This window comes from Micromys minutus (assembly GCF_963924665.1).
Source record: "Micromys minutus genome assembly, chromosome: 18".
NCBI classification, from domain to species: domain Eukaryota; kingdom Metazoa; phylum Chordata; class Mammalia; order Rodentia; family Muridae; genus Micromys; species Micromys minutus.
Window position 1 is genome coordinate 16,928,505 of NC_137953.1, and position 12,737 is coordinate 16,941,241.

Sequence of the window (12,737 nt, forward strand, 5' to 3'; positions counted from 1 at the left end):
ATACACGTCTTCCCTAAGAAGCAGACTTCTGACTGGACTCTAAAGAAAGATCATTCTGACTGGGGGGAAGGGAAAGACTTGCTAGGCAGAGATGAGGCAGGCCGCACAGAGGAATGAAACATGTTTTGTGGTCCAGTGCCAGCTATCTACATTGTTGAGCCCAATACAAAATAAAGCTGTGGGCACATGTTATTAACGATGTCATAACCGTTAGAGCCGGCTGCTAAGCCAAACAGGAAGTGCTTCCAAGCTTTGTGCAACTGAACAGGTGTCCCACTCATAAAGGCAGACCTGGGAGATACCATACATGCTTCAGAATATCTGGAACAAGAAGTACCCAAGCAGTACTTTATGAGGCAGGAAATGATACTGGCAAGGTCAGTGGAGGCCAGGTCATGTAAGGAGGCTGGAATCTGTCCCATAACTAACAAGAAGCCACAGAAGGCTTCTTAGCAGTGATGTAACCTCATTGGATACCTCTTCTGGTAACCCTGCCAAAGGCAGATGGGAGGGTAAGAGAGGAAACCCTGGCCAGTAGTTGTGATTGTACAGGCCTTAAACTTGGCCTTTGGACCAGGGAGACAGCCAAGAAAGGTAAGTGCTACGAAGACTTGGAAAGTGGCTTGCAGAGTTAATACTTAGGTGTACAAAGTACTCACAGGAAAGAGGCATGGGTGAGGGCTAGTGGAGCTTATAAAGATCATGATAAAAGAACACCATTTTTGCTTTGGTCTGATTGAAAATGCTGCCTGTTCTAATGACGTATACCATCTTATCATTATTAAGGGAGCCCACCCTAGAGAAGGCACAAATTCAAGAAATGAGGCTGAAGTACACATCTCCCTCTCTGAAACTTGCAAGAGCCGGTGAAGAACCTATTTCTTTATCATTGGTTTCCTTCCAAATAGCCTCTGGGTGTCACTGGAGTTCCCCATGAGATGAAACTGATCCTCACACCCTTCAGATGAGATTTCTCAGCTACCAAACTATTCTCAGGAAGCTTCCTGCATTCTTTTCGGTGTACGAACCCTAGTTCGTCTGATCTACAAAGTAAGAATGACATGAACACACCGGTGCTTTGGCATGTCAGCTCAGTGATAGGGAGCGTAAATGCCAAACCTCCAGAAGGCTCAAAGTGGTTCCCACAGCTAAATTCCTATTTAACACGAATTGGGTGCTCTTCTGTTTGGCTTTTTCATGCTTCACTTCATTTGTGTGAACTGCCCATTCTGACTTCCCTTTTACCTCTTGGCTGAGAAATGTTAGGACGTGAGATGGCAACTCACACATTGAAACCATCAAGGTATCTACACAGAATTCATAACTGTTTGCATTCAGTAATCTTTCAAAGGAAGAGGGGTGGGTAATTCTACAGCTCACTTCCTGTTTCCAGGGACAACCGTCACACCGTAAATTGAATGTTTCCACATTCCGTTGCTGAGTGTGCTGTGCAGAAACCCTATCATTGAGCTACGACCCAAGCAACATGTTTAATGTTTCACCTGTCCTTCAACAGGGCAGCATTCTTTAGATAATGAACTAATAACTGGGCCGCTGAGGACGGCAGAATGACCATGACCTTTCACCTCGGGTGGGTGAGGTCACGGGCACAGTGTTAGATGGGTGACTTAACTTTCACTTTACTGGGCATAAAACAGAATGTAGAGCTTTGTTGTAGGTTAGAGGAATAAATGAGCTCACAGATGTGCAAAGCAGCTGTGTTGAGTGAGACAGAAAGCTGCACACCCGGAGAGCTGGTGTGTATTCTGTAAAGGAAATATTTAATATCTTCATCACCCTGTCACAAATGTCAGTTGGTTGGTTGGCTTCTAAAGTATGAGCGGATTTCTTCTCTATTGCTAAGTGGTTCCCTCTTCAGGACCTCCTTAAGTCTCTAAAGCCTAAGACTGACTCCCCTTGCTCGGGTTCTTCGGGTTTGCCCCACTACTTCCTCCGTTCCCTCCACATGCTAGTCCACCTGCTGTTAAATAGCATCAAGCTTCCCCACAAGACCCCTCTATAGAGTTAGGGACCATGAATATCATTTTACCATTATATATCCAGAGTTGAGCAAATTCATGATGCAATAAGAAATAATTGTCCAAGAACAAATAAAATGTTTGTTGCTCAATTATGGTGTTCACAAATATTTACAGAGTTAGGGCCCCATGGTACGCAGTCAACAGGGACACTGTGAGAAAGAGAAGGTAGTCCTAATCTGGGACACACAGTCTGGCATCGTCTTCCATTTCTCTACTGGAGAAAGGTTATGGATTTCAGAGCAGCTTATGATTATTTTTGTCTTCTCAGAGGCCTTTTGGGCCATATGTCTTAGTTTTTAAATGTCCTATTTAACCTTTCTCTCTATTGTTACTCTTATTTCCTCACTAGCAAAATAAAACCCTCAAAGGTGTGTGTGTGTGTGTGTGTGTGTGTTGAGATGTTTGTGTGTGGAGGTGTCTGTATATGGGGATGTTTGCACATAGGTGTCTGTATGTGTCTATCTGTATATGTGTTCTTGTGTTGGGCTGTTTGTGGGTGGAGCTGTTTATATACAGACATGTATGTGTGAGTGTGTGTGTGTTATCTAATTCCGTATAGAAACTGTTTGTAACAAGCTGTTTTGAGAGCCACCAAAATGACTCTGCGAGAAAAGGCATTGGACACTCAAGCCTGGTGACCTGAGTTCATTCCCAGAAAATAAATATGGCAAGAGTGAACTGATTCCACAAAGCTGACCTCTAACCTTTATATTGATGCTCTGTCACTGACTTATGTGTACACACATAGACACTTTTGTGAACTAGACAGCGACTTGGGAAACTGGATTACAAGGATTGGGCCCTAGACCTTGTACTAAGACCCTATCTCAAAAACACATAGTCAACCAAACAGCAAAGTGTTTGTATGTGTATTTGCACACACATGTGTGACTTGACAAAAATGACATAAATGACTGTTCTGATAAAAAGAGAAATTGCTTATAGGATGAAGAGGTTTTGTGAACTGAAAGGCAGGACATCTTCTGGTATGGCCCACACATCTATGTCTTAATGGGATATACCACGATTAGGGTCAGAGCCTGATTCGACCTTATATGTGTATTGGGTTACACTAGCATCTTGTGCTTCATTGAAGATAAATTTCACCTCAAAAACATTTGTAATAAAAAATTTTAATTACTTTGTTATTTTATATGGATGTGTGATTTGTCTGTGCACCATGTGTGTGCAGTGTTCACAGAGACCAGAAGAGGGTGTCAGGGTCCCTGAACCGGTGTCACATGTTGTGAGACATGTTGTGGGTGCTGCAAATTGAACCTGAGTCCTCTACAAGATCAACAAGTGCTCTTAAGTGCTGAACATCTCTCTAGCCTCACTTCAAAATGTCTTAGGTAAAATGTGTTTATTAGGGAAAACATCGTTAAAAATTGGGAAGAAAAAAAACCAGAATAGCTTCTGGTCCTACACTCAGAGGAACAGTGCTTACATCTTAACATGGGGTCTTGCTAATTCCTTCTACATACCTACTTAGCATGGAGCTGGACACAAAGGTGTATCTTTTAAATTTTTTTAAATAAATAAACAGTGTACTAAGAGCATACATAAAGGTTCTTTATAATCATCTCTTAAAGGATTAATTTGCTACATAGGAACAGGGTTCTACGTTTGTTTGGAGATGTCTGGAGCCTATGATACTCAGTATCCTCTCCAGCAGCGCGTGTAGAATGTGAAATCACTCCCCAAAGAGCTTCCTTGATGGAGACCCAAATCCTAGCTACCAGATGATCGCAACCGGAAATCATTAGGCTGGGAGTTGAACATTTAGTTGATGAATTACATAAAGTATCGTCTCAGAATTTGTTCTCCTGGCATCCCATGGTACAGTGGACTTTTTTTTTTTAACTTGGGGAGACCTGCATCATTGCTTGACTAGGTTGTCATGATCTACAACCTCAGAAACATGGCACAGCCTGAGCTCATACAAGCAAAGCTCACGTTTATATAAGAAATTTTTTAAAAATCCCACTAAACTGAAAAACTATATTTGAAGTCAACAAAGTGCCAGACCACCTTTAGAACTTCAATTTTAAACGTCCCATTGCCAGGACTGGGAAAAAATGGCTCAGGGGGCAAAGTGCTCGAGCGTTAAGTTTCTGAGTTCAAATCTTCAGAACCCATGTGAAGCCAGGTGTGGTGGCGAGCGTCTCTAACCCCTCACATGTAGGCAAAGAATCCACAGAGCCAGCTGCACGCAGGAGATCCTGTCTCAAACAGGATGGCAGGAGACTGACGTCAATACGCTCTCTGTGACCCACATGCGTCTGTGTTCACACACATGTTCATTAACACATTAAGTGTGGTTCACTTAGCAAGAAGTGTGATAACTTGTGGGCAAATATTCTGGTGAGTCCTCTCTTGCCAATGGTGGGAAACACTCGGACAGAATCATCTGAAAGGCAGAAAAGAGCAGGGGCCAGAAGCAGAGATCTGTGAGAAACAGAACCGTCTACAGCTTTACACTTCTGGCAAACGATAAAAGGCATCTCTGATGACAGCAGCCAGATGGAGATCAAATGACAGCTGGGAGTTGATAGTGGCCCCCAGCCCTGCGGCAGACAAGCGTAGGGTGGTGGTGAGGGGTGTTGGATGGGTGGGGGTGAGGGGCTGCTGCGGGGCGTGGGGGGGGGGAGGTTATGTTCCTGGTACTGCAGCTCAATTCTGGGAGCAACAGTTTTATCCATGTCAGCCATGGCCCGTTCTGAGGAGCTGCCTGCCAGCTGCTACATTCCTGAAGCACTTCAGCCTGGCTCTTGAGTCCTCTATACTCCAGGTCTCTATTAGTGACTGGATACTATCCACTGACTAATGTCCCCCTAAGGTGGTGGTGGGCTCCAGATGTTAAGGCTGCAGCTGCTGGTTTGAAAGTTCACAAACACAGGAAGCCTTCAGAGGATGAAAAAAAAAAAAAGAAAGAAACATTAGGGCATTCTGAAGTGGATTTGGGGGAAGTCATTGTTTGGTACATAAAGAGGCACTGAGGAGAAATATTTGCATAACATCAGGGCCAACTCTTTAGCTCTTGGAGATACATCATTCCCATTGTCAAATCTCTTTTTATGAGGTTTGACTTCATCCAAGCACCTTGCACATTGGTTGCAGCCTTGGCCGCACTGAAATTCATCAGAGTGAGTGGACTTAGAAGCCTAGGCATGGTGCTTTATTTAAATGAAAAAAATCAGAACAAATACAGTTAAAATGGAAACTGTAAAGATGGCCCCCTCTTATTAACAATATATGACTTTTTACCATGGGCCATGTACTATAAGTATTAAACAAATACATATTGTCTCAGTTCATGTTGTTTCTTAAGTTTTATTTGTATGTTTTTTTTTTTAATCCCTAGAAGAATGTTATTTTTTCCCCCTAGTTCTGAAATTATAGGCATCTGCCACCACATGGGCCTAGACATTCTTGAGTTTTGAATACTGTGCAAATAAATATATTAGTCCAGAAGCTTCCCTTATTAATAATAAAAAAACTAGAAAAGAATAAAGGAGGGATGTCATGGGTGACAACAAATCTGAGAAGAGTAGACGGGAGAGTCCTGGAAAGGAAGGACAGCCTGAAAGGCTCCTAAGAGCTCAAACCAGAGAACTGAGAACTGGGACTGGATTAAGGGCCACATGTGTATAGCTTCGGGTCACAGATGGGCTTGTTTTGATGGTTTACATGTAATATATAAACCTAAACTTTTACAACCCAGTAGAGGGTCCAGTTGCTAGGGATAATTAGAGGCACATCAGATTAACTGAACTTAATTCAGATGGTCATTAAACAAGAAGCCCACCTGCCTCCCATAGTTTCACCATCTGCTGTGGATGCTCTCCTGTGCTTGAGTTCCCACCAGCTCCCAGGTGTGGCCTGTTTATGAGGACACCGTGCCAAACTGTACACCAAAGCATTTGGTAAGTAGTCAATGTGTTGACGTTAATCCAGCAAATTGTAAGGGGGGGGGGGACTTCAACTGAACTCTGGAAGTGAAGTGGAAATTTTGACAATCAATATCAAGGCTGTGAGAGGAAAAAGTGTTTTCAATTCTTAGACACATTCAAGACTAAAACACTGTTGCTGTGTCTATCTGTTGGTCTGTCTGTCTGTCTCCATGTGTATATGTGTCTTTTTGTCTCTGTCTCTATCTCGGTGGTGATGAGGGATGACGTATTTCAGTGACTGCAGAAAATAACAGAATAGCAAATTAATAAGTGAAAAAATATGGACTTAGAGAACAACCTTCTCATTTCCAGTTGTGCTCAAAGTGTATGTCTCAGGGGCTGCGGCTGGGCTAAATGCATGTGTGTGAGTGGGCCCTGAGTAGAAGCCGATGCTTACCGCCATCCCATTCCCAAAGGCCGCTACAGCCACACCTCTGCTCCTGTCTGTGTGGAGATAGTGCCCCATTTTGTCTTTGGAGAAAATTCTGATTGTGTGTGTGTTTAGGGCTCCATAACTAGCAAATGAGAAAACTGAGGAATGGAGTCAGTAAATAACCTGCCTCACAGGACATATTATCTAGTGCACATCCTTGGAAACTAGATCTATCATAGTTGCCTACATATGCAAAGTAGCTACACAGATCTTAATTGTACAATGTCACTTCAAAACATCCTTAGAAACAGACCAGGTATAAAAATGGAAGCAATGAAATAAGTCTACAAGCAACTTTTCATATACTTGTAGTGAGGCGCCCACAACAGAGAGGACGGCATGTTCATCCTTTGAGGCTCTAGCTGAAAATCCATAGAAAAATCTATGGCTCATTTGTGTTTAGTGGTCAGAAGTATTAACAAGACTTACTCCTTGGGCTCACTCCTGGGTCTTAAGGAGCTGAACCAAGGGGGGAAATCATATATGTCATACTGAGAATATTGTTAAACACAATCTATCACTGACACACACTGATATGGTCTGTGAAGCACAAAAGTGTTCACACAGGACAGTTACAGTGTGCGGATGCTATCTTACAAAGTAAGGTTTACTGCTTTCTTAAAAGCACTGAAGTTAGAGGGGTAAACATTAAAATTGTAATAAAGACTTCTCTAGCTTTCCTTTAGTTTTCATTGCTTTTGTTCTCAATCTCCTAAAAATTGTTTGTTACCCGTATCTGTACTGCGTCTTTAAACTCTCCATCTAAAAGAAGGATCTCGATAAAACCTTTTCGAAACTGAGGGATTTCCGTAGTAGAACAAAATGAAGATTCAGTTGTTGTGTGAAACCTAAGTAAGGCCCCATTCCACGCTGCTCTCTGACCCCGGCGGTCATCCACCCCCTGTGCTCAGCTGTCACAGATCCGTAACCCGGTGAAATCAAAACTCTAGAGGCTTGTAATTTATCACTCAGATTTATATTAGTAAATTCTCAACCCACAAAATGTCTGTACAATGAACTCAATTGATAAACACAAGCTACACACCTAGATGGGGCAAACACACCTCTCCTCTTATCTAATCATCTATCTACGAAATCCCTAATTCTTATGGCTCTCAGGGCTGTGTGGTTCTGGCTCCTCCTCCTCCTCTCCTATAGGTTTCATCTCATCTCTTCCTCTCCTTCTCTTCCTTTGTCTCTCTGTACTCTAAAATTCTCAGCCCACCTTCCTTCTCCACTTGCCCAATCACAGACTCTCACCTTATCTTGTGCCTGCCCTCACCTGCATACAGATAGCAACCCACATTCAGTCCCAGCATATAAACAAACAAACAAACAGACAGACAAAAGACCCATCACCATTGTAATCCGTTGATGCTACATTAAAAGAATAAGCCTTGAATTTGGCAATTAGCACCTTTTAACCTACTAAGTTTTGGACTCCACCTTACAGTAAGTAGAGATCACTGATCATTAGTTTATAAAACATACCAGTTGATGACCCCTAAAAAACAAACAACCTTTTCAACAAAACACTAGGGCAGCGTGGAGGGCATATGAAGAATAATGTCCAATAATATGCACCAAAAAAACCCCACGTTTACAGCCCCCCAAACTCTAGTTCATTTGCCACAACCTTAAACCCATACATACATCTTCTCAGCACAAGGTCTGACTTAACAAATGTTTAAGGGTCTACTGTATGTAAGGCACTATTCTGGTCACTCAGACATTGATCAATGAAACAAACTAAATTTGCAACCCCTTTGGGGATGCTGAACAACCAACCCTTTTATAGGGGTCGTATATAAGACATCCTGCATATTAGCTATGTACACTGCGATTTATAATAGTAGCAAAATTACAGTTTCAAAGTAGCAACAAAATTAATTTTATGGTGGGAGGTTCACCACAACATGAGGAACTGCATTAAAAAGTTGCAGCATTAAGAAGGTTGTTCTAACCACTGAACTTATACTTGATGGTCTGGGATGACTAGTAGAAGACAGTAAGGTGGCCAAAGTTTTTAAGGTAGATGTCAGAGAATGAGTCGTGATGTACTTTAAAAGAGAGAGAACAGCCTTTGAAGATCAGTAGTCTCAGAGGGCACAGAGGTGTTAAAGCTTTTATACTTCTGGAGGTGAACAGGGCAGAGACCAGTGGACACTTTCATCTTCTTGAGACTTAGCAGCGAGCGTAAGAAATGGTGTCTGATGTTACAGTTTGAAGGAGAGCCAATAGTATTTACTGACAGAGTGGAAGAGAGCTGAGAGAGAAAGGAGTCAGCGGGAGGAACGGTGATGCCACCAGCTACATCAGGGACAGATTTAGAAGAACAAGAAGCTGGACAGTGTTTGTCATCTGAAGTTCCAAATGCTTACTGATAAAGATGAGTAAGCTTCCAGGCTCAGCAGACTGCATATACATTTGATAGTCACCGGAGTGTCAGTATTAAGGCCATGAGATGAGGTCATTAAGACCATGAGGACAGTGAGAGAAGAGCTTCAAGCACAGAGCTTTTGAGGGGAAGAAACACTCCTGGGATGGAAGCCTTCTGAGGCAAACTCTTGTTGAGAGGTAGGGAAATAGGGTGAGGGGTGTCTTGAAGGCTCGAGTCCTCTTATTTTGACACGCTGACTCGCTGGTGTGGTTTGAACATCTAGAAGCAACGTAGGACAGCTGGCCCAAACTGCCCACAATGCCATGACTCCATCAGTCTCTCCCCCCATCCCTCTCTCAATATAACCTTGACAGCAATGCTTCTCTGTCTGCCTCTGAGTACGAGATTATGGGCATAGGCCACCATGTCCAACTACCATGGCTCCTTATAGCAGAAAAGAGTTGCCAGAGGGTAAGTGATTCTTAAACCCCTAAACGGTGGAACTGGGAATACTCTTCAGTTTTACATGGGAGGTAATAAATTATCCACCATGCTTAGATAAGAGCATTTGCCATCAAGCCTGACAATATGAGTTTGATCCCTAGAACCCATGTGGTGGAAGGACAGAACTCCTGAATGATGTCTTCCGACATTTCCACACGTGTGCCTGTATATGCACGAACACACACACACACACCACATATGCACACACATCATACACATACATATCATACACACAGCATACACAAATACAAATCATATACACACACAATGCACATAGACACACATCACAATCATACATACACACAAAGTAAAGCAAATAAATGTAAAAAAGTTTAAGAATTTTTGAAAAGATGTACTTTACTTTGAATTATGTAGATGTGGAGGTGCACATGTGTCTGTGAGTTCAGATGCCCCCAGGAGGCCAGAGGCATCAGACCTCTGCGGGTCTGGAATTACAGGCAGTTGTGAGCCATCAGACATAGGTGTTGGGACCAACCTTGGGTCCTCTGCAAAATCATTTTACTCTCTTAACCACTGTATCATCTCTCCATCCCCACCCCCACCATTTTAAAATTAAACTTCTACTTACTATTTCAGAGCTTCTGACTATCTGAAGTCTGAGCACAGCTGCTCCGTGGGAAAGAAGTTGGGGACCTGTCTGGAGGATGACCTACCTATTCTTGATTCTTTAAGCCTGGCTAACAACTCAGGCCTGCGCAGTTCATAGGCTCAGGTAGGCGGGGAACTTGTTACTGATGTTTAACTAAATGGGAAAAGCAGTGACCTGCTTCTACCCACAGACAAGAGTTACTCCCACTCAATGAGTCCATACAAAGGACAGTCATGGCTGCTCAAGATACAAAAAATAAGCAATGGTTATGTGTCCAGTCCTAAGCAAGACAGGAACACCATCTTCTCTAAGGCTCAGGAACATTGCAGGAAGGAAGGAAAAGCCAGATGATAGAATCAAGGCTAGGAAACACCATTCCCTACACTCAGTACAGGTACTGCAATTATTAACCTTCAACTACTATAGTTACCTGCATCAGACCCATATAAGATCCGTTTTGTCAACAACAAGTCAAAAAACAGGGAGTGGGGAAGGCTCCCTGGGCTCCGCCTTTTACCTCTGAACTATTGCTAGTGACAGACTCTGGGAGATGGGGAACTAACTGTGGTTAGTGGTGTGCCCACTGCTGAGACACTGGCCTTCAAACTCATGGTCACGCAGATGGCCTTGGGTAATTTCAGTGGGTCCCAAAACAACGTAAATAGCCACGAGTCTAAGAGATTTGTGGGGAGAGTGTTGAAAGGGACGATGGGAAGTGAGGATGAGAGTGGGAGGTATGTGTTTTGTATATGTGTGAAACTGCCTTAGTCATTTCACTAATAGGTTAATAATAACAGTACGTAGTAGTACTAGTTAGTCTAGACACAGAATGCTGATCTCCCTCTCTAAGTCACAGCATGCTAAATCAGTGTTGGTCAGGCTACACTGCCATCTAGAAGCTTGATGAGGAAGGATCTGTTTCTAAGCATCCACAGGCTGTTCGAACAATTGATTTCCTTGGTACTGAACTTTGTTTCTTTCAAGCCAGCAACTGGAAAAATATCTTCAGTCTCTTTTTAGAGAAGGTTCAGTTCTCTTCTGAAGGCTTCAACTGCGGCTAACAGTCCAGCCGTTCTCCCCTACATGGTCTGCTCTGGGGAAGGAGATACCTATTTAATCTGGCTCTCAAGGCTGTCCTCAGAACACAACACAGGCAGGCACACACATGAACACCTACGAGAGCATGCACTGACACGACCTTATCTGTGTGAGTCAGGTTTATATGGAGAATTTCCCTTTCATTCAGAGTCAACTGCTTAGGGACCTTAATCACACTTGCAAAGTCCTTTCCTCTTTGCAATGGGATGTAAAACCCCATTGTCATATTTTATTAGTTAAGGCAAGTCACAAGTTTTGCTCATACTCAGGAGTGGGTAGAGATCATCGTGACCAGATTGGACCTTTTCCCATCACTGTGATGGTCCAAGAAAATAAATTTTTATGTTCCACTGTGTCTTAGACACACTTCTCATTGCCATAAAGGAAAATATCCTGACATAAAGAAGGAAAGAAAGAGTTGATGTGCCTCAGAGTTTTAAAGGCTCTGTTGACTGTGGCCAGCTGTGAGGCTATCACATGGGAACATGAAGCAGAACCCCAGGCAGGAAGGAGGCAAGAGAAAGGAAGAGGCCAGGTATAACCTTCAGAAGCACTTCCATAGTTACCTACTTCTTCCAACCAGGCACCAGCTCCTAACATTTCTGCTGCTGTCTAAAGTAGCACTACTAATTGCAGACCAAGCCTTTTTTCCTGAGCTTTGGAGGAGTGGAGGAGGGGGAAGGGAGAAGGGAGAGGATAATGGAGAGTTGAGACTGGTTCATATGTAAGCCTCAAGTTCAAAGGAAATACTGATCCTAAGGAAAGACACATTTTTAGGTGACAGTAAATCTTGCCCAAATAATGTTCTGAAGCAAAAAATGGAGAAAACTCACAGGTTTGCTTTAAAATAAAACAAAACAGAAAACCCTCAAACCCAAAAACATAACCAAAAAAGACTTATCAAATTATCAAATCCTACGCAGATAAACAAGAAGCCTCTGCCTTATGATTTTATAACTTGGGATTTCAGTTCTGGGCAGTAGACTGTGACGTGACTCACACCGAAATAACAAGCTCTTTCCCTTCAGGAGCATTGGCTGCTGTTTGAAAGAAGGAAACATAACTATGCATTATAGAACCAGCAATAGGAATTCATACATGATAAGGATGAGGATGATGTCACAAAACTTTAATATGCAAAACAGCAAAATAATGTATTAATTCTCTAGTACCTACTTCCTCATGACTACTAGATATCATTATTTAGATTATTTATAAATAAAATGCCATTCAAGTCCTCTACACTTCAATGCCTGGGACTACTTGGAGTAGTTTAAAAATAACATTAGGAATGTATGATGGTGCATATCTGTAATTCCAGCACTCAGGAGGCTGAGGCAGGAAGATTGAGAACTTTAGACCCTGTCAGAAACAAGAAAACAGTAACTGTGCTGGCTAGTGTTATGTGAATTTGCCACAAACTAGAGGGAAGAGAGGATGGACCCACAGTCTAGACATTGTTTCCGTATGACTGAGCTACAGGCAAGCCTGTAGCATGTTTTCTTAGTGACTTATTAGGGAGGGTCCAGCTGATTGTAAGAGGTGCCATCCCTCAGCTGGTCACCGGTCCTCTAAGAGAGTTTTTAAACAAGCCACGGGAAGCAAGGCAGCAAGAAGCATCATTCTTCCAGGAGCTCCGCATCAGCCCCTGCCTCCGGGCTCCTGTGTCCCGGCTCCTGCCTGATCTGAGCTCCTGCCTTGGCTTCCCTGCAGTGGA